The sequence below is a fragment of the Pezoporus wallicus genome, unplaced genomic scaffold, assembly GCF_028554395.1.
Source record: "Pezoporus wallicus isolate ANWC-B61680 ecotype Strahan unplaced genomic scaffold, APGP_CSIRO_Pwel_v1 contig_5104, whole genome shotgun sequence".
Classification (NCBI taxonomy): domain Eukaryota; kingdom Metazoa; phylum Chordata; class Aves; order Psittaciformes; family Psittacidae; genus Pezoporus; species Pezoporus wallicus.
In genome coordinates, this window is record NW_026637335.1 from 1,370,785 (window position 1) to 1,388,520 (window position 17,736).

Consider the following 17,736-nt stretch of genomic DNA (forward strand, 5'->3'; position numbering starts at 1 on the left):
TTTTAAGCTTGCACTTATGTATTTAGGGAGGGGGGACCCGGAGTGGTATTGCCAAGGGATGGCCATGACCGGGTGCAGTAGCTGTGGCTGTTGCTGCCTACCCAGAGCTCCAGGTGAGCCCTGCCAAGGTGCCTTCTGCTTTAACGCTTCTAAAGAGTGACGGCCCAAAACTGTAAATATGGGAATAAACACTCCCACAAGTCATCTGCTGTTAATTTACAGTTGAATCAATTCATTTTAATCCAAAAACAGCAGAGTCTTTCAGCCTCTGAAGGCTATTGAATATTTTACTTGATATCATAACCAAAAGGATTGCAGGGCATGTCTTTCCCCCAACTGTTTTATTTCACCAAGAGCATTTAGTGCTTTGCCAAATTCTGTCTCTGAGGGTCACTGCAAATGTGTTCTCCTTCTGCTTTTCATATAGCACTGAAAAGTGAGCTGTGGTTGTGTAACTAGTTAACTATTCTGGCAATTTTAGCTTGGAGGCTTCTCTTTTTCAATGCGCACATAGAGCTTGCTCTCACACACTTATCCCCCCCCTAAAAGTATAAGTGGATGAGCAACCTGTGCAGTGCCGCCACAGCAGATTGCTACCTGAAGTAATGGGATTTCTCTGGGAAGCCAGAGCAAACGAAACAGCCAGATTTCTTTGGCGTCGTGATTAGGAGAGGCAAGCGGTCAGCCTTCCAGCTGTCACCATGGTCAGCTTTAAATGTGAAACCCTTTTTCCAGATCACTTTCCAATACGTTGTTTCCTATCTGAAATATCTGGTAGTCTGGGTGATCATTTCTCCGCGTGTCAGTAGTGGTAACCGGTTGCTTAACAACAGAGGAGGAGGTACAGACAAAGCGAACAAGCTTACCCAAACCGCACTGGAAGTTACTCAGTGTCAGACAGTGATTCCTCCCTCTCGGTGCTCATCCAGCCCACTGCAGCAGATGGCCCCAGGCAGCGTGTCCCTTTGTCTGATTTTATCTTCTCTTTGACAAGCGTTTTCTCTCGTGGATGTGGCCAGGACAATGATCAGGGGCTGGACCTGGGTTTTGAAGAGCTGCCCAGCAAGAGGTGTAGCCGTACACAGGATGAAATCCCAGCGTGTCTCCCTGAGGGGCTGCAGGGACGGAGGAGGTTGTTTGAGTACTCCCGTCCCCCATGAAAGAGGTCTCAAGCATTGCTTGACTCCACTCACAAGCTAGACTGCACACGCTAGAATTACATCCGAAAACAGCAAATGGATGCTGCGTGATTTGTGATGTCTTCATTTATCTTTCTATTTTTTGCCTTAATGTTGAGGAAGGACCTTGGTAGGAAACTGTAATATTATGCAGCTGGCTATGAGCACTGTTGGGCTCAGTGTCTTTTGCCATGTTTGATTCCTAGCAGCTGCTCAGCGTTAGTTAATTATCTCCTTAGAAGAGGGATTTCTATTTTACAGGATGACCAGGAGGCTGATGGAAACGTGCAAGAGAGCAGAAACCCAAATATTTAGGCAGACCTATAAAACACTTCCCATAGCCAGCACCACAGCTGCAGCTAAGGCTGAGCAGTCTCTGTTTGCTTTCTGGGTGATTCATTTTTCTGAAGGGGTAAGTTGGTGGAACAGCTTGAAGCGAGCATCACCCTGAGTCACGCTGCAGCACAGACCTGCACTGAAAACCAGCAGCGGGGCAGTTCTGCTTCACGGAATTATTCCCAATTGGTTGTTCTTGTCCTCACGTCGGGTGAAGCCTTATTCTGCACTAATGTTACCTTGGTCCCCATCTAACATAGGGCGCTGCGGTCTGTGCTGTAGCGGATGTCCTTACAGGCACAGGCAGAGACCTGTTGTCTGCAGCAAGGGGCAACTTTCTGGGAGCAGAAAACCCCGCTCACTTGGGTGGCTGTAGGTCTCACCCCGGCTTTCCTTCCTCCCTGAACACATTCCAGGGCTGTGAAGGGTTCAGCCAGTGTTCCTTGGCCGGCACGTGGATGCTCAGCACCCCCGTGGTGAGCACCGTGGGCCCGGAGCCCGTGACAGCACAGCTCATGCACTCAGGATTTAAAAAATACCTATAGTTGTTGCTGCAAAGTAGGAAGTGAAGTCCAGCCCCGCTTGATCTTTCCTTTCCTTTTAGGCTTTTTCACTAATAGGCACATGTAAGTGATTAACGCAGCCGCGTGTGACTGTTCCTTGTTGTTTGTGCAGCCCTCAACACGTGCTTTATCTTCTGAGTACAAGGTGGATGTGTTTGGCATTTCGTCCACGAGGGTCTTTGCCAGCCTGGCCAGTGCTCAGCCACACTGGTGTCACGCCACCACAGCTGCGGCCACAGCTCCCAGCTCCCCTGGGACTGACACTGTTGGAGGGGCTCGCTGGTTTTATTCTGCTAATAAACCCTATTTTAACTTGTGGCCTTACTAGTCAAGATAAGCTGGTTCTTTGTGCTATACAGATACAATCTTTGCTTCTCCTTCATTAACAGCGATGCCTGACAGCTGTTGGTACACGTTTTGTCTTCAGCATGCTCTTTTGACCCCCCCAGGTCCCTACCATCCATCAGCAAGTCCAGATGGATCCATGTCAGATGCCAAAACTGAGGATAGAAGGGAAAATCAATTAAAATCTTAGGAAAACTTTCAATATACCTAAAGAAACCCTGTTTTCTTTGAAAAACATTTAACAGAAAGTTGGATCTAGGTTCCATATTCTGTCCAGCTGGCAACCAGTTCACAAAGTCATCCAAAAAACTGTATTGAAACCATGTTGTTGACAACGCTAATCATTTAACACATCACACAAGTTAAAAAGTAATGCATATATTACAGAAAAAAAATGCATCATAAGGTATACATTTTATGAAAGGCCAGGTTGGACACAGGGGCTTGGAGCAAGCTGCTCTAGTGGAAGTTGTCCCTGCCCGTGGGAGTGGGTTGGAACTGCATGAGCTTTAAGGTCCCTTCCAACCCAAACCATTTTATGTTTCTATGATTGTATGAAAATTACAGGAAATTAAGATTGAATGTGTGTGTAGGTATAAAGACAGTGAGAAATGCTGCCGGGTGCTCAAGTGAATTTCAGGCAGATTTTTAGTCTTGAATCACAAAGAAAAGGGACATGTTGCACTCATCTTGGGGTGAACAGGAGCTTAGGTGCATGTGCCTAATTCATCCATCTCTTGGCAGGTCACACAAAACTGAACAAATCTGAGCTTTGGACATGGCCAGTCCCAGAGGCCATGGGTGAGCCACTTGCTGTGTGGCTGACTCTTACCTTGGTTACTTTCTATGTCCCTTTTCCCTTGATGGGTCTTTTTGACCAGACTTACACCAAAGCGCTGCTGTCTGCTAAGGCACACTGTGGCTCAGCAGGGGCCCTGAAAAGACTGGTGGCATTGCTGGATCTCCTCGGGGTTGTTTGCATAACTTTTTACGTGCTCTTTAGATTCAGAGTGCTTGTTTTGATCTTTGTTTTAATAATACTTTGAAGTGTTGGTGCATGACGCAGTTTCCTACAGCCTCATAAGAGGTACAAGATGATAAAAAAAAAAAGTATTGTTGGTTTTAGGATTGGTTGTTGGGTTTTGGTTTTTTTTTCTTTTCCTAAAAAGACTGGTTTTGGGGAAAAAAATGCTATATCTGTGAGGAAGATTGGTTCTAGGTCTATAAAAGCTAAGCATGGATGCAAGCTTGGGCAGTGCTACACTAGAAGGATGGATAACACAGGTCCCGCTGGAGCAGGGAGCCCCTCCAAATGGAGCAGCAATGTGGTAGTATACAAGAGCATTTAGTGGAAAATGTACCATAACTTAAATTATTTGGTTTATTTCTTTTTGTGGCTGGGGGCTGGAAGTCTGGAAACTATTTAACATTTCCCATATCCCTCTGTTAACCTATGGGAAGAGCATCACTGAGCGATTGGGAGCTGGGGAAGATCCACTGTGTGCAAAAAGCCATGGCAGAAACTAAATGCCTAGACTGAAACAGTCTTGTGCTGGCAAAACCAAGATGGTTATGGTTTCTTTTCTAGTTTATGTGCTCCTGGGGCATGAGTAAGCAGCTGGCAGTCTATAGTCCATAAAAAGGCAGGTAAGCATTATTGGAGGTTAAAGCACAGTAGAGGAGGTTAAAGCACAGTTACCTGACCTTGAGTATCACAGGCTACCATGCCTGTCCTCTTACCCTGTTCTGAGCTTTCCCAGTTGGAGACACCCACATTTCTTTGCAGTTTGACCCAAAGCACATCTGTGCTTCCCCAGGCCTCTCGTGTGGGTTCATCCTCCAGGGCCACACCTAAGAAATTCAAGGAAATCTAACAGGCCTGATAATATGGGAAAAGGAAGTCACGCAGCTTCACAGTGCTTAAAGCAAGCCTCACATTAAGTAGCCTACTGCACCGGTCTGAAAGGACAAATGGGGTCTCCCCATCAAAAAGCTCCTCTTTCCTGTCTGTTGGACCACAAAAACCATGCTGAAGAAACACAGAGCAACACCTGGCTCTCCAGGGGTTGTTTTTCAGGTTGCTAGAAGAGGAAAGTAACTGTTTTAACCATTGACAGTGTCTCACAGCAGCATGCAGGTCACTGCACACCTATTAAATTAAAATCTTTGTGCAAAAGAAGCCTTAAAATGTGAACTTGTGTTTGTGTTTAGAAACAATACTAAGTGTGTAGAGATGCATGCTGAAAATATACAGTAGAAGCAGTTGTAGTTTAATAGCTGGAAGGCATGGTGATGGGCAAAGCACCAACCTTTAACCATCTGTGCCCAACACCCAGAGAACAGGGACCCCAGGGTGACATGAGCCCCCTTCTCCCAACTCCATCCCCAACTTGGTGGCCCTGTTGTGCCCATTTTAACTGACCAGGGAAGTGTCTTTCTGCTCCTTTTATCCAAATACACTCCCTCTACAGCATAGGGATGGGAAACCATAAAGGACAAATGAGATTTGATACACCCTGCCTGGGTCCTTCACTGCCACTGGTACCCAAGAGTACATTGTCAATGCCAGAGAGCTCTGATCTTGTTTCTTGGGCTTCTGCACATGATCTGCCCTCACCCAGAAGCTGCTGAAGCTGCTGCTTTTGGTATACATCACCTCGAGTGCTGCTGTCTAAGGCAGATCCATGGCTTATCTACTCTGCCAGCTGGACCTGCTGTAAATGCAATGAACCATAAATATCCTTTTCATAAATTAGAAAAGTTTCCACCTAAGCATAAGTGTGATGTCTTGCTCCTCTCCTTGCTCTGGGCAGCTGGTTGACTCTTTGGAATGAAGTGATCAGGTATTCTGGAAATTGAATGAATTTCCAAATGCAGGCAGGGTCACAGAGTAATTCTAAGACAAGGAGTTAAACTTGCTTCCTTTTCCTTCTTATTCAAGCTCATTTTCATTGTATACAGAGCATATCTGAGATAAACTTTGCAGTAAACATGCATCAGTACCAGATTCTGCAAGGAAGCACATTTTTGTCCTTTCTTTTTTCCTTAAACAAGGGTTTTTAATGGACCCTTTTCTAATTCTCAAGGTCACTGTTAAATATTTTGAATAGTTGGTCAGATGCCAAACTATTTTCTTTGCCTGCCTTTCTCCCCTTGGAGAATTACTGCAGACAATGAAACGTGGCATCTTCAACATTAGTGTCAAAGAGAAACCTACCATGACAGGCAGTTTTGTGTCTCAGGAACTTGACTAAAGTTTTATGTTGTATTGAGTAGGATAAAGAGTCTCGCGGTGCACTAAATTGCTTAATCACTGCAGCATCCTTTATGCAATTATTATATTTTAGCTTTGATTTAATAGGGAAAAAGAGATCACGTTTCTGTCTTTTGTATTAAATTTGGGCTGAAACCATCTGCAGTCCTCGGAAATACCTGGATGAAGCAACTGAACACAGGAATAAGACTTGATTGCCCTTGTGCAATTCCTGTGAGCACATACTGTGACGTGAGGGGAGACGAGTCCTTTTGGCAAAGTGGGGCAGCACAGAAGCTTGTGTGTGACTGCCCTCACTTCAGCCAGGTTTCTGAACCCATGTGGTGCACGGGCAGTGCAGAACCAGCCCATGTGAAACAGTGTTTAGAGCTGCAGAACAAATCGTGCACGTATTGGTGTCTGCACTGAAGGCAAGTGGGAAGTGTTGCTCTTTGCTTTTCATCTGCTCCCTCTGGTGCTTGAAAATTATGTTTAAACCTGCAAATTCAGATTCTCAGCAAAATAAAATATGGGTTTAATACAGTCTTAGCTTTTTTAGCTTCACAGCTTTAGCTGTTCCAAATGCATTTACCCGATGAGTTTATATGTGACTGTGTTTGTTTGGAGGCAGCATATTTTGGCTCCCTAGATATTATCTTGCAGTGAGGATCAGCATTTCTGAGCATGTATTTCTACAACAAGTAAATAACGTGGAGGGGACAGTGAAGTTCACACATTTATCAGGTGGTTGCATAGAGCCATCACCCAGCCCCAGAGGCAGCTGGAGCAATGCCTTCTTGGTGCTCAGGGCAGTTTTGGGGTATTGGCATGGCTATAAACTGGCAAAGCATTAACAGGGAGACAAAAGGCGGTGTCTGCAAACCTGGCCAGCTCGAAACCTGCCTGCTCTAAACAGTAATGCAGAGGTGGTGCTCATGAAGCATATTGCTGGGATGTTATTTCTTTACGATCCCTTTTCTGGCCTATTCAGTATTTGTTTTACACAGCTGCCTCCAACATCTGCTTTTCATCTCTGCTCTTTATCCATGTAGGTATTCAAAAATGCCTTTCTTCTTTCAGCTGCTTCACGTGTCTGTCTCGTCGATGAAACATGCAGCTAATTGAATAAAAAACCCCTCTTTTTAAAGGAGGCTCTCGCATACTTTGCACACAAATAATTAAGGGAATAATGACAGCTGCCTTCCACATAAGGGAAAAAGATGGGGGAAAATAGCAAGGTGAGCCTGAAATTTCTCAGGATTCTGAAAGCAGGCTAAGCCCATTGAGAACTTCTCCCACTTCCCTACCTGACAGCTTTTAAGCTGCTTTCCGAGCCTCCAGCCTCTCCCTTCTTCACTTGGGGCAATTAGGACCCAGGCTGTGGATCAGACTTTGAGCCCAGGATCCATCTCCAGAGCATTGGGCTTCCTGGGTGAGCAGCTTCTTCTGGTTAAGCATCTAGCCATAACGTCAGAAACCCCCGGTTCTTTGGCTGCTGTCATCGGTTGGCATGAAACCATTGCTGAGCAGCCCTGCTGCCCTGTGACAGCGGGACTTGGCAGCTCTGCCTTACCCAGCCGTGATCAGGAGGTTTGCAAGTGCAGGGGGCTGTGTTTAAGCAGCTATTCCATACCAGTTTCAGCCTGCAATTGTCTTCCCTTCCCTTCTCCTCCCCAAGAAACACGAGGTTGTTGCTTTTGGATGAAGGAGACCGCAGCGCTGAGGCATTTCTCGAAAAGCAAATACAAGTTCTGACCTCAGCAAGGAGCAGAGTTTGCCTGGATTGAAGGTCAGCAACTCCAGGAGATGTATGGGCTAGAGGCACTGATGGCTCCTCTTTCTGGTACTCAGCACAGCCTCCTCGGAGAAAAGCCCTTTTTCCTCTCAGAATATCCCTCTCCTTCTGATGTTTTCCCATACTTTTTATTTACCTCCTTGAACAAAGCTTGCCCTTTGAATAATATCCCTCCATGCTGCTTATCTGTACTTCTGTGGCTGAGCTGCTCCTGCATCCTGAATCAGCTATGGAACAGGCAAATCTGCATTTTCTCACGTACATATCAACTGTGAGGGTAGCCACTAAGTCCCACAACTGACTTTTGTTTGGCAGAAAGCAATCCCACGTTCAGGTGGGGTGGTCTGAAGCAGAACCATCGCTTCCAGCCTGGAGGGCAACCAGGGTTTGCATGCCATCCTCCTCCTCACCTTCCTCTGAGCTACCTGGAAAAACAGGGCATTGTGCGAGGAGACTGGGAAAAAGCTGCCAGGTCATGGCTTTGTCTGATGTCTAAAAGGCATTCAAGGTTTCAAGGAGAGAAAGATAGTTGGGATTGGGGTCTGCAAGCCCCGGAGGTCCCACAAGCAGCTCTGCAGTAGAGCAGCGTTGAGGGCCGTGTGTGCCGGTATTCATGCTAGGAATGCCAGCAGGCAAAGGAAAATCTGATGTGTTTATGCATGTTTGTAGATCTCAAAATGTAAACTGTGGCACACTATCTGCTTATGGTGTGACCTCTCAACCTGAGGGGTTTTTCCTGTTCTGGGGTGAATTCCAGCAGACCACTGTGCTGCTGTGTTTACAAGGAAGATGCCTGCTTTCCTTATTCTCAAGGCCACAGCATGTCTCGTTACAAATCCTCTTTGGGAAAAGCGAGCTAGTTAGCACTGCTCACCCCAGTGAAGCTGCAGTGGGTAAATATTCCTACTGCACTGCTGAAAAAGAAGAAATGAACTAAAATAGGATTCAAATCATCATTTGCTGCCTCCTCTGTTTATGCATCTGTCCTGAATTTTGAAACCTCAAGGTGCTTGGTTAACTCTATCCAAAACCAGGGAGGAGGCAGCCCCTTGCAGCAGAGCCCCGGGTAATCGTTTCTGAGCACCAGGAAGGATTTAGCCCGCTCTGGGACTCGGCTGGCAGCCGGACAGGCAAACCATCATTCCAGAGGGATGCTGGCTCCCCACCGTGGCAACAAGCATGATTTTAGCTGGCGAGTGTGTGGGTGGAGGTTGGAGCAGGGTGGAAAGGCGATGGGTGCCCGCTGGCCTTGGGGTGCCGGTACCCCAGCGAGCTCCATGGCCCCTCCAGCAGCTGCTGTTACAGGAGCTGTTTCAGCACAGGGCCAGGGTAAATCGCAGTTCCTGTAAATGACAGGCAGGGTCCAACACTTCCCAATGGTTACCCGTCTCTGTAAACAGACTTCTGTGTGCCTGGCCACAGATCAGAGCCACGCTCATCCGTCTGTCCAGCTCTGCAGCAAAGCTCCACAGCATATGCAAAGAAAAGCCAAAAACAATATGTTTATGAAATCCAAACATCACAAATACGCTTTATTTACACTGCTGACACTGAAAGGAGAAACAGATGCTTCTGGTTTGGGTGCCTGTCCAGTCTCATTTCAGGAAAGCACGGAGATCAGAGGGAGAGAAAAAGGACAATCAAAATGTACAGTCTGTCACATCTCCTGTTGGAACGGCCGGAAATCATTCATGTGCTGCTACAGCAAACGGAAGGGGCTCAGCTTTACCAAACGCCAGGCTGTGCCCCGTGGTGCGCTGATGCCGTGAGTTGTATTGCTGGCAAACACCAATCCTGTGAAACAGCCCCGTGTTACCGGAGAACCGGAGGAATCCCAACGCAGGCCCAGCAAGATGGGCAGTGTGCAAGCTGCCAAAGGGGCTGCAGTTCAGCGGTGTCCAGTGAAGGAGCCCGTGGAGCTGAGTGCCACGGAAGGCAGCCCAGAGCCCGCTCCCGGACGCGCAAAGACTGCGACCAGGAGAGCGCTGCAAGGTGCAAACGCCTTGTACACAGCTCAGATGGGCCCTTGGCACAGGGACTTTTGCTGCATAATTGCCTTTATTGCCCTAAAAGGTGGAAATACGACACGAAGCAACACATCAAGCAGTGCTGACACACTGACTGTCTGACTGAGCAGCGCCGGGAGAGACAGTGTCCGAAGCATGGGTCAAGGCAAGAGCCAGCCTCTTCATAGCCCTGTCACCTTTTAGACCAGGCATCTGGCAGGGTTTCCATAATGAGATTGAAAACCCTTCCCAGAGCGCTGATGGTGCTGGAGTGCTGGTGTCTTACAGGCACATCCCTACTGAGTGCTGACCAGCACCATCAGACCAGCCTAAGCCTCTGCTCAGATGCTCTCACATCTGTGGCGAGTCGGTTCTGCACAGCCCTGGGCCTGTCTTTTCTTCCTGAGAAGCTGCTGTGAGGACATAAATGATTTGCTGCGGACTCAAACACTGTGCTGTTTCACATGCACTATTTATTGCTTTACTACACAATCTACCAGCACATGAAATCTGACAGGAGTGAGCGCATGCTGTCCCCATCTTTGGGAATTATCCCAAAGCCCTGAGTTAAGCTTTAATTACATCTCATTCCTCTAAGACAAAGAGGTGGAGAAGGCAAACAAATAATGCTTTGGACAAAAGCATTGCTCACTAAACCCCTAACAGGGACAGCAATGCCTGTGCTCCCTCTCCGATCCTCCATGCTGGCACCAGCCTCAGCAGGCAGCTGCCTCGCTGCAGGGCTGAGCCTGCACCAAGCAGGATTAAAACATGAAAACAAATAGCACTAAACATGAAACAAACCCCAAAATGCCAGGAAATTAAGTCATCCATTGTATGAGGTGAGAAGCTGTTACCCTCACACAGCATGGTGGCTGGAGGGGACCAGTGCTGACAGCTGGGAGCATCACTCACCCCGCAGTGGTTTGATTGGATATGGCCCTTCCACATCCCTGCTGCATCTTCTCAGCCCTGTGTGCCTCGGTGCAGACCAGTGCTAACAGCTGGGAGCATCACTCACCCCACAGTGATTTAATCGGGTATGGCCCTTCCACATCCCTGCTGCATCCTCTCAGCCCTGCGTGCCTCGGTGCACTGCCCAGCTCTCGGGGCTCGGGCTCCTGGTGCCACATCTGTACCTGCAATCTGTTTTTCCCCTGATTATTGGAAGATGTATGTGCAGGATGTTGGGGGTGCTGGGTCATGCAGCTGGAATCGAGCACTTTTTCTTGCAAACATCATGCTGTGGGGTGACTTCCAAGTCACGGCGTCATCTGATACCCTGGTAAGCTCCTGTTAAATTGAAAACCATATGTCACGGTGGAGCTTTGACAGGCCATGCCCTGACTGCATGACCCACATTGCTCACGGGTTCACACCCCTTGCAAAAGCAAGGTGAGGATTCACATAAACCTGCTACAAACTGGTTATGTCTGTCCTAGTGCTGACTACTTGCTCCGAGTACCCAGTACGCGCACACCTACGCTATGTGATGAGCTACCTGCCACTGCTCCAGCGTGGCCTCCTCAGGTGAGCAAAGCTGGGCAGGATGCTCCTGTCTTCCCTGTGCTGTGTAATGTTCATTCATCGCAAGAGATCGAAACTCTGTGCTTTCTTTTTTCCTGCAAACACCTGTTACTGATCATTTCCCCAGCACTAATATTCTGACGCTGGCTGGTGGGGCTTTGGCTGTGTTGATGGCTTTGGCAGAAGGCTGTGTGCAGGGGGGTAGTTAATCACGGTCCTGGGGTCACCTTTATGGGAGCAAAGAGGGACTCTTTTCCCTGTGGAAAAGGCATTTTGAGAAAAATAGTCAGATGAGAGGGAATATTTAGGAATGAAAAAGGGGAATGAAAAAAAAACTCATTTGGCAACTAGAATCGGGATCCTGTGACGCCGTGGTTCTTTTTTTTAGGTGGCAATTTTTGTTTTCAGTTTCCAGATGAAAAGAGAAAAAAAAAATAGTTTAAATTATGCAGGGCTTTACTTATTTGAAAATTCAGCTTTTCTTTTCAAAGAAACTCCAGAGAAGTTGCAGTCAGCCATGGTACTGCACAGACCTTGATAGTTAAACATAAGCTCACGCATCATGAAACAGAACATGCGTGCTTTCAGCTACTAAAGTTTCATGATCTAGGTCTTTGCAAGTAATGCACATTGATTTAACACAGTAATAACACAGCGATAACACAATAATAACAATTTAACACAATAATAACGCAACTTGATTTTCAGCTATTTCCTATATATTAATTTCCTGTCATTAGATGGGGGAGCTGAATACGCTCGATGAGCATTAAAATGGAGGAGATACAACAAAATGCAGGTTTTAAGAAGCAAGGTTCTGATTTTGACACTGACACAGGTTGCCCAAGGAAGCTGTGGCTGCCCCAGCCCTGGCAGTGTTCAAGGCCAGGTTGGAGGTGGCTTGGAACAACCCGCTCTAGTGGAAGGTGTCCCTGCCCGTGGCAGGGGGTTGGAGCTGGATGATTTTAAGGTCCTTTCTAACCCTTTCACCCATTCTGTGATTCTAATACTTTTGGGTTTGCTTTTAAGAGACTTTCTTCTGTAGAAGTTGTGCTTTATTGTCCTTCCCCTTTTCCCCTTGGGGTTCCCCTTTTGTTCTCAGAGAACTGGAAGAGGCTTACAAATACCAGAAGTCAGAAAGCAAATGCAAGCAGCAGAAAATGAACCCACATTTGGGCTAAAAGTTTAAATAAAGGAGGAGTCTTAGACCAAAGTATGCGTCTGTCCATGTTCAGTATTAATTTCCATGACTATCTGTGTTTAGCACAGTCTAAGTGGGACAGATTGATTCTCCAGCAGTGGCTCTATAGTCATGTTAATTGCTTGCCCTAACTCAAATAATCTTGGGGGTAAAGGAGCCGAAAATCACGCCCAGTGAGATTTGGCATAGCTGCAGCATGCAAGGGAGAGCTCCCACACCCAGGTGTGAATAAGTGGGCCTGGGGTGGCAGGTGAAAGGTGCTGTTACGAGACCCGCTCTGGAGCTGCCTCCCCCCAGCATCACTCCGTGCCGCAGCATCTGCCCGGGCAAACCAGGATCTTCCTTTGGCCTGGGCGAAGCCGCTGCTTTCCCAGCAGAGGGCACGATGCGCACACGGGAGCGGTGATTCCCGCTGCCCGCAGCGAGGCACAAGTGTGCAGAGCCGGAAACCCCGATGCAGGATGCGCTCGGGCGCAGCGTGCCCTTCGTGCGCCCTGCAAAGGGGCTTGCTTTGGAGCAAGCACCCTGCGCTGCCGTCTGCTCCCCGTCCAGAGCCGCGGTGCCCAAATGTCTTCTTCGCGTTCAAAAACACCCGATTTCATCACAAAACACCCTCAAAGCTATTTTAAATGCAATTCGGAGGAATTTCTGTGAATTAAAGAAAATGGAGCCAGCATCTGTTGGAAAGAACCCAGTTACTCCTAATTTTCCATAATTTTGAGGCATTGATATCAAAATAGCCCCATTTTCCAAGCCAACTCAGTGTCTTGCAGCAGCATAATTCAGTGCAAGGAACAAAACCTTCTCTTCAGTTCAACCTGTTCACGTCGGTCGTGTGAGGTCTAGTTTAAAGTCCCTCATCTGGATCATTAATGCTTAAGAAAACAGATCCCCGAAAGATGACCTTGTTGTAGAAAAATGCTATCTGTGTTTTCCTTCTCAGAAACGGCTGCTTGGGTCATCATCAATCTTTCTTTGAAAGGAGCTTCCCAGCAAAATCATGAGAAAGGGTCTGTTCTTGCCTTAAAAATTAAGTGGTGCAAATATGCTGTTTAACCTCAGATATATATTTTAACTGTTCTGGTCATTCCTATGACCTAGAAATTTCCCTCTTCGTGCACCATCGTATATCTGCTCTGAAATGTCTTTCATTTCAACTCCCTGCTCACACAGTACTGCTGCAGTGATGTGATTCCTGACTGACACACACTTAAAAGCATTGAAATATAAACCAGTTTTCTTCCAAGAGGCAAAGTTTGCTGGGACCTGTTGGACTGGACGGACAGAAATCACCAGCTCAGAGCAACTGAGAAGTGAAACATCACAAGCGCAAGGTCTCCTTAGTGCTGGCCCCCCAGCAGGAGGGCTGTGCTGCTCCGCTCCCTTGGGAGCTGCATGCTAGAACTGCTTCTCTGCTCATGGTTTGAGGAGCACTGCTGTTTCTTGGTATTATGAGACAAAGTGATGGGGCCACGAAGGTTCAGCCAGCAGAGGATGAAAGGTTTGGGGAAGATTTCACACCTCCACCCCCCGGGGCTAGTGCATGCCTTACAGTTTATTTTGTGCTGCCTGGCAGGTGTTGAAGAAGAGAACTTGAACCAAAGATAGCCCTTGAGCTGATCACATGCATTACTCAGCATGGTTAGAAAGAGGATGGACTGGGCTTCCTCAGGCGCCCAAAGGAACAGCAGGGTCTGCAGTGCCCATGAAACCAGGGGAAGAAGTGCTCTAGTCTTTTGGTGCAGAAAATAGCTCCAATCTCTTGGCAGACAGATGGGTCTGTGAACATTTCACCAAGAGCAGCCTGACTTGCAGCCACAGCTATGTGCAGGGTCAGATGTGCTGGTTCATGAACCAGCCCAAATCTCTCAGGGAATCATAGTTCAAGTGAAAAAACAATTTCCTTTAACAACTGTGGAATTTCATATGAGGATGCAAACAAAGGGAACAGAAGCTCTGTTTTTGACTGCAAAGGGCTTTGGGGATCTCTCAATAAGCTGATCTGCTGCCCCAGCACGGGCCCTGGAGCACAGAACATCCCTGTGGAGCATCTCCATTCCTGTGAGCCTGACTGCTGCCCTGAAAACCTGCCCGCTCTCAGAAGCATTGCTAGTGGTGGGTGGTTCACAGTGCGGGCTGCTGTGTGCAGCAGAGGTTGTACCCACACAGGGAAAAGCCAAAGGTTACTCAGCCTCTTGGGGATTTGTTTCAAGCCATCACTGCAGGCTGTGCATAAAGCAGCTTTTCAGCCCTGGGTGACAGGAGAAAGGTCTCCCCTCTGCAGCACCCATGAGCTGTTTACTGAAACCATGAGTAGACCCTGGATCTTCAAGCTTCCTGATAGCTTTCTGCTGACACAGGAAAGGAAATGCTTTCTATTTATCTGTTTTGGCATCCTGTGTAGGATTTGTTTCCTCTGCATTTGAGAAGCTGACCAGAATTGGGGGTTATTGGGACAAACTGCTGGTGATGTGTAACAGTAATTTGCTTTCACTGCTTAGATTTAGGACGGGAGATACAAGGATGCATCAGCTTGCTTGATCTGATCAAGCAGATGAAGCTCTCTTGATCTGCAGCAATCTTGCGTCTCTTGATGCAACAGTCTGTCACTGCTGACAGATCTCTCTGTCATTTGGGTTTTCTCTGTCCCTCTGCCATCTAAGGAGTCAAATGTGGTCTAAAAAATTGCTAATAAAAGTCTTGCTAACTTTGGCTGTGAGAGGATACTCATCTGATCTGTACATCTCAGCTAAGCAAATGTAATACCTAACGTTGCATTTTCCGCCGCTCTCAGCTTTGGTGAGGCTGTGACGCAGCTTGGTAACCTCTGTTCCTTCAAACTGTGTCAGATGGGGGGAGTGTTAACCTCCAGTCCAGACCTGATTCACCCTCACTGAAATCAGAGACAAATCAGGCCTTTGAGCGAGTCCCCAGCAGCCTGGTTTGCACCTTCCTGGGATTTTTCTTGCCAGTCCATCAAGGTGGAGACACAGCAACCAAAGTAATGGGAGCAGCCATGGTTATGGGGGTCCATGGTTACTTTTGCACAATGGGGACAGCCCCTAGGCTCTGGGGTTTTTTCTTCATTTTATGCTTTTATCGTTGAAGACTGTTTGGGGGTTCATTTGCCTTTCAGAGGAATGTGTAGTTAGAAGATGCTTAAAAACGTCACAGGGCTATGAGATTACTTGTTTCTATGTTCATAATCCTCAGGTTTTGAATAGGAAAGGTCACCAGGGAGTTCAGTGGTTCTTAGCACGTGCAAGAGCAAGCAGCAGGAGAATAGATCACCCAGCCCTGGGAAGAGCCAGGTTGTTTCCTGCCAGGCTATATAGATAACCTAGTTTTATTAGTATTTTTGTAATAGATCTCCATCAACGACTTCCCAGAAAATAAAAACTGTTACAAAGAAGTACCCAACACAACATTTTGGGACTCATAGCAGGTTTAGTCCGGCTGATAACCATCATTTTGATGTGGAGTGTTACAGGAACAACATAAACTAACACCATTTCGGTTGCTAGATTGCTTACCGTTAGTAAAATGCTCATTCATTCTACAGAAATGAGTCACACAGGACTGAGAAGAGATTTCTTGAGCTCTCATCTTGCACAGTGTGAGAGTCTCAGCTCTGTTTAGTCATCATTTTGTGCAGTGTCTTGTATTAAATGACTCACTTTTTCCAGAGTATGTGAATTTTGGTTGTTTCCGAATGTTAGAATAACAATTCCTTTGGTGCCCAAGAGACATTAGAAACAAGTGGATGGTGTCATTCAAAGTTTAACCTCACAGCCCAGGTGAAAGACATGTCCTGGTGCTGGACGACAGTAAGATAAACTCATTCTGTAAATGTGTCCTGTCCCAAAGGTCTTGAGGTAAGATTGAGAAGGCAAATAGAAAAGGCACAGTACAGCAGGGCACAGGAGAGCTGTCTGCAGGGTATTTTCTGTCAAGGTTTTTCATTGGAAACCGGTAGTGTAACAAAATCTTCTATTTTGTCATGAAGATGTAGGAACGCTGCCCAGTTTCCAGTGGAGCTCATAAACCTGACATGCAGGAGAGCTCCCCGGTGGTGTGAGACTATGATGGCCATGCTCCCAGTCACCAAGCAAAAGTCACAGTTTCCAGCTCTAATCAACCCCTTCTAGTAACCCCATTTTGTTCCCATCTTTGTCAAACCAGGGCTGCAAAGTGTCAATCATTCCCTTGCCATTGCATGTGGGGGAGCAGGGTTGGTAGGACAGCTTTCAAGCACTGCAGGCGGCTTGCTGGCATCTCGGTACGGTTGATGGGCTCTCCACCTTCAGAAGTCGGTGTCACCTTGTGCTCCGTTCCCCCACTTTTCTGCACCACAGTCCCGTTGGTTTGATTCAAATACTGCCATGACTGATGCTGAAGTGGCTGTGCAGTTTTATCAGGCACAGAGAAGGCACCCAGGAGACAAATCCCCTGCAATAACTGATTCATTAATCATTACCAATATATCTAGAGAGAAAAAGAATGACTCAAACCTTCAAAAACAAAACAACAAATTACACTGATCAGGAAAGGGCTTCCTATTGCTGTTACACTGTAATCACCTGTCTGCCTGCCTGGGGAAAGCTGGAGCACTTGATGAGGATCCAAATCCCCCGAACCAGATGGGGGAATGACCTATGAGCAAGGACACTAAGCAACAACCTGAGAAATGACCCCACCTTCCTTCTTCCCCACTCAGCATCTCTCTCTGCTTGCTGCCCAGGCAGCATTTTTGGTCTCTTATGTCCCATATGACCCACTGGGAGCCAGGAGAGCTTCCAAAGTGCTACACAGGGACCCGTTTGCACAGGGACCAGTTTAAAAGGTACATCAGATAATTACCCATACAGTACTTCACTAAAAGAGTTGCTAAAAGCTCTGTGTCCCCATGTCACCATAGGCAAGAGAGCAGAGGAAGGTATGACCCATGGTATGACCCACTCATAAACACACAGCTTGGTCCTGCTCCGCCGCAGTATGCAGCATCCTCATCTCCAGATACAAGTAAATACCTGCTGTATTTTGCTGTAGGCTCCATTCTTCTTATGTGCCTGCTGTTTAAGCCAAGTCATGCTCAGTGTTTTCTTTCAGTAATTTCTTAAATAAAAGGATAGTCCTGAGGGCAGAGGCACTTGTCAGGATAATCAGGCAGAAAAATTCATGAGCCAAGGGGTGAACTCAAAGATTAAAACCCCTGTATGCCTTGTGTACCCACCACAGTTCTGGTCCATTCATGAGCACTGAGCCATCTGCATGGGCTTCCGTAGGAGCCGGCAGTGAGCAGATCCTCAGAAAAATTACACATTTGCAATAAGTAATGCACACACTTTAAAAAAAAATGAAGTTTTATTAATTAGAGAACTTCAAGCAGCATTTCCTCTCTCCTGAAAGTGGCACTTCAGGCTTCCAGAGTAAGAACAGTGTACCACAGTGCATCAAGCTACTAGACATCCTTCGTTCAGAAGGAATCGTCCTTGTTTAGGCAACATGCATCAAAGGTTTTTTAAGCGATTT

At 47.0% G+C, this 17,736-nt stretch overlaps 1 long non-coding RNA gene across 1 annotated transcript; it reads right to left on the reverse strand.

The window, feature by feature from the left end:
• Positions 1-2,457: 2,457 nt before the first annotated feature.
• On the reverse strand, positions 2,458-7,124 carry LOC130596815 (uncharacterized). The gene is made up of 3 exons (XR_008971618.1): positions 6,983-7,124; positions 4,163-4,273; positions 2,458-2,577 (listed from the first exon to the last, which is right to left on the reverse strand). It is a non-coding gene; the product is annotated as an uncharacterized LOC130596815 (long non-coding RNA).
• Positions 7,125-17,736: the final 10,612 nt, after the last annotated feature.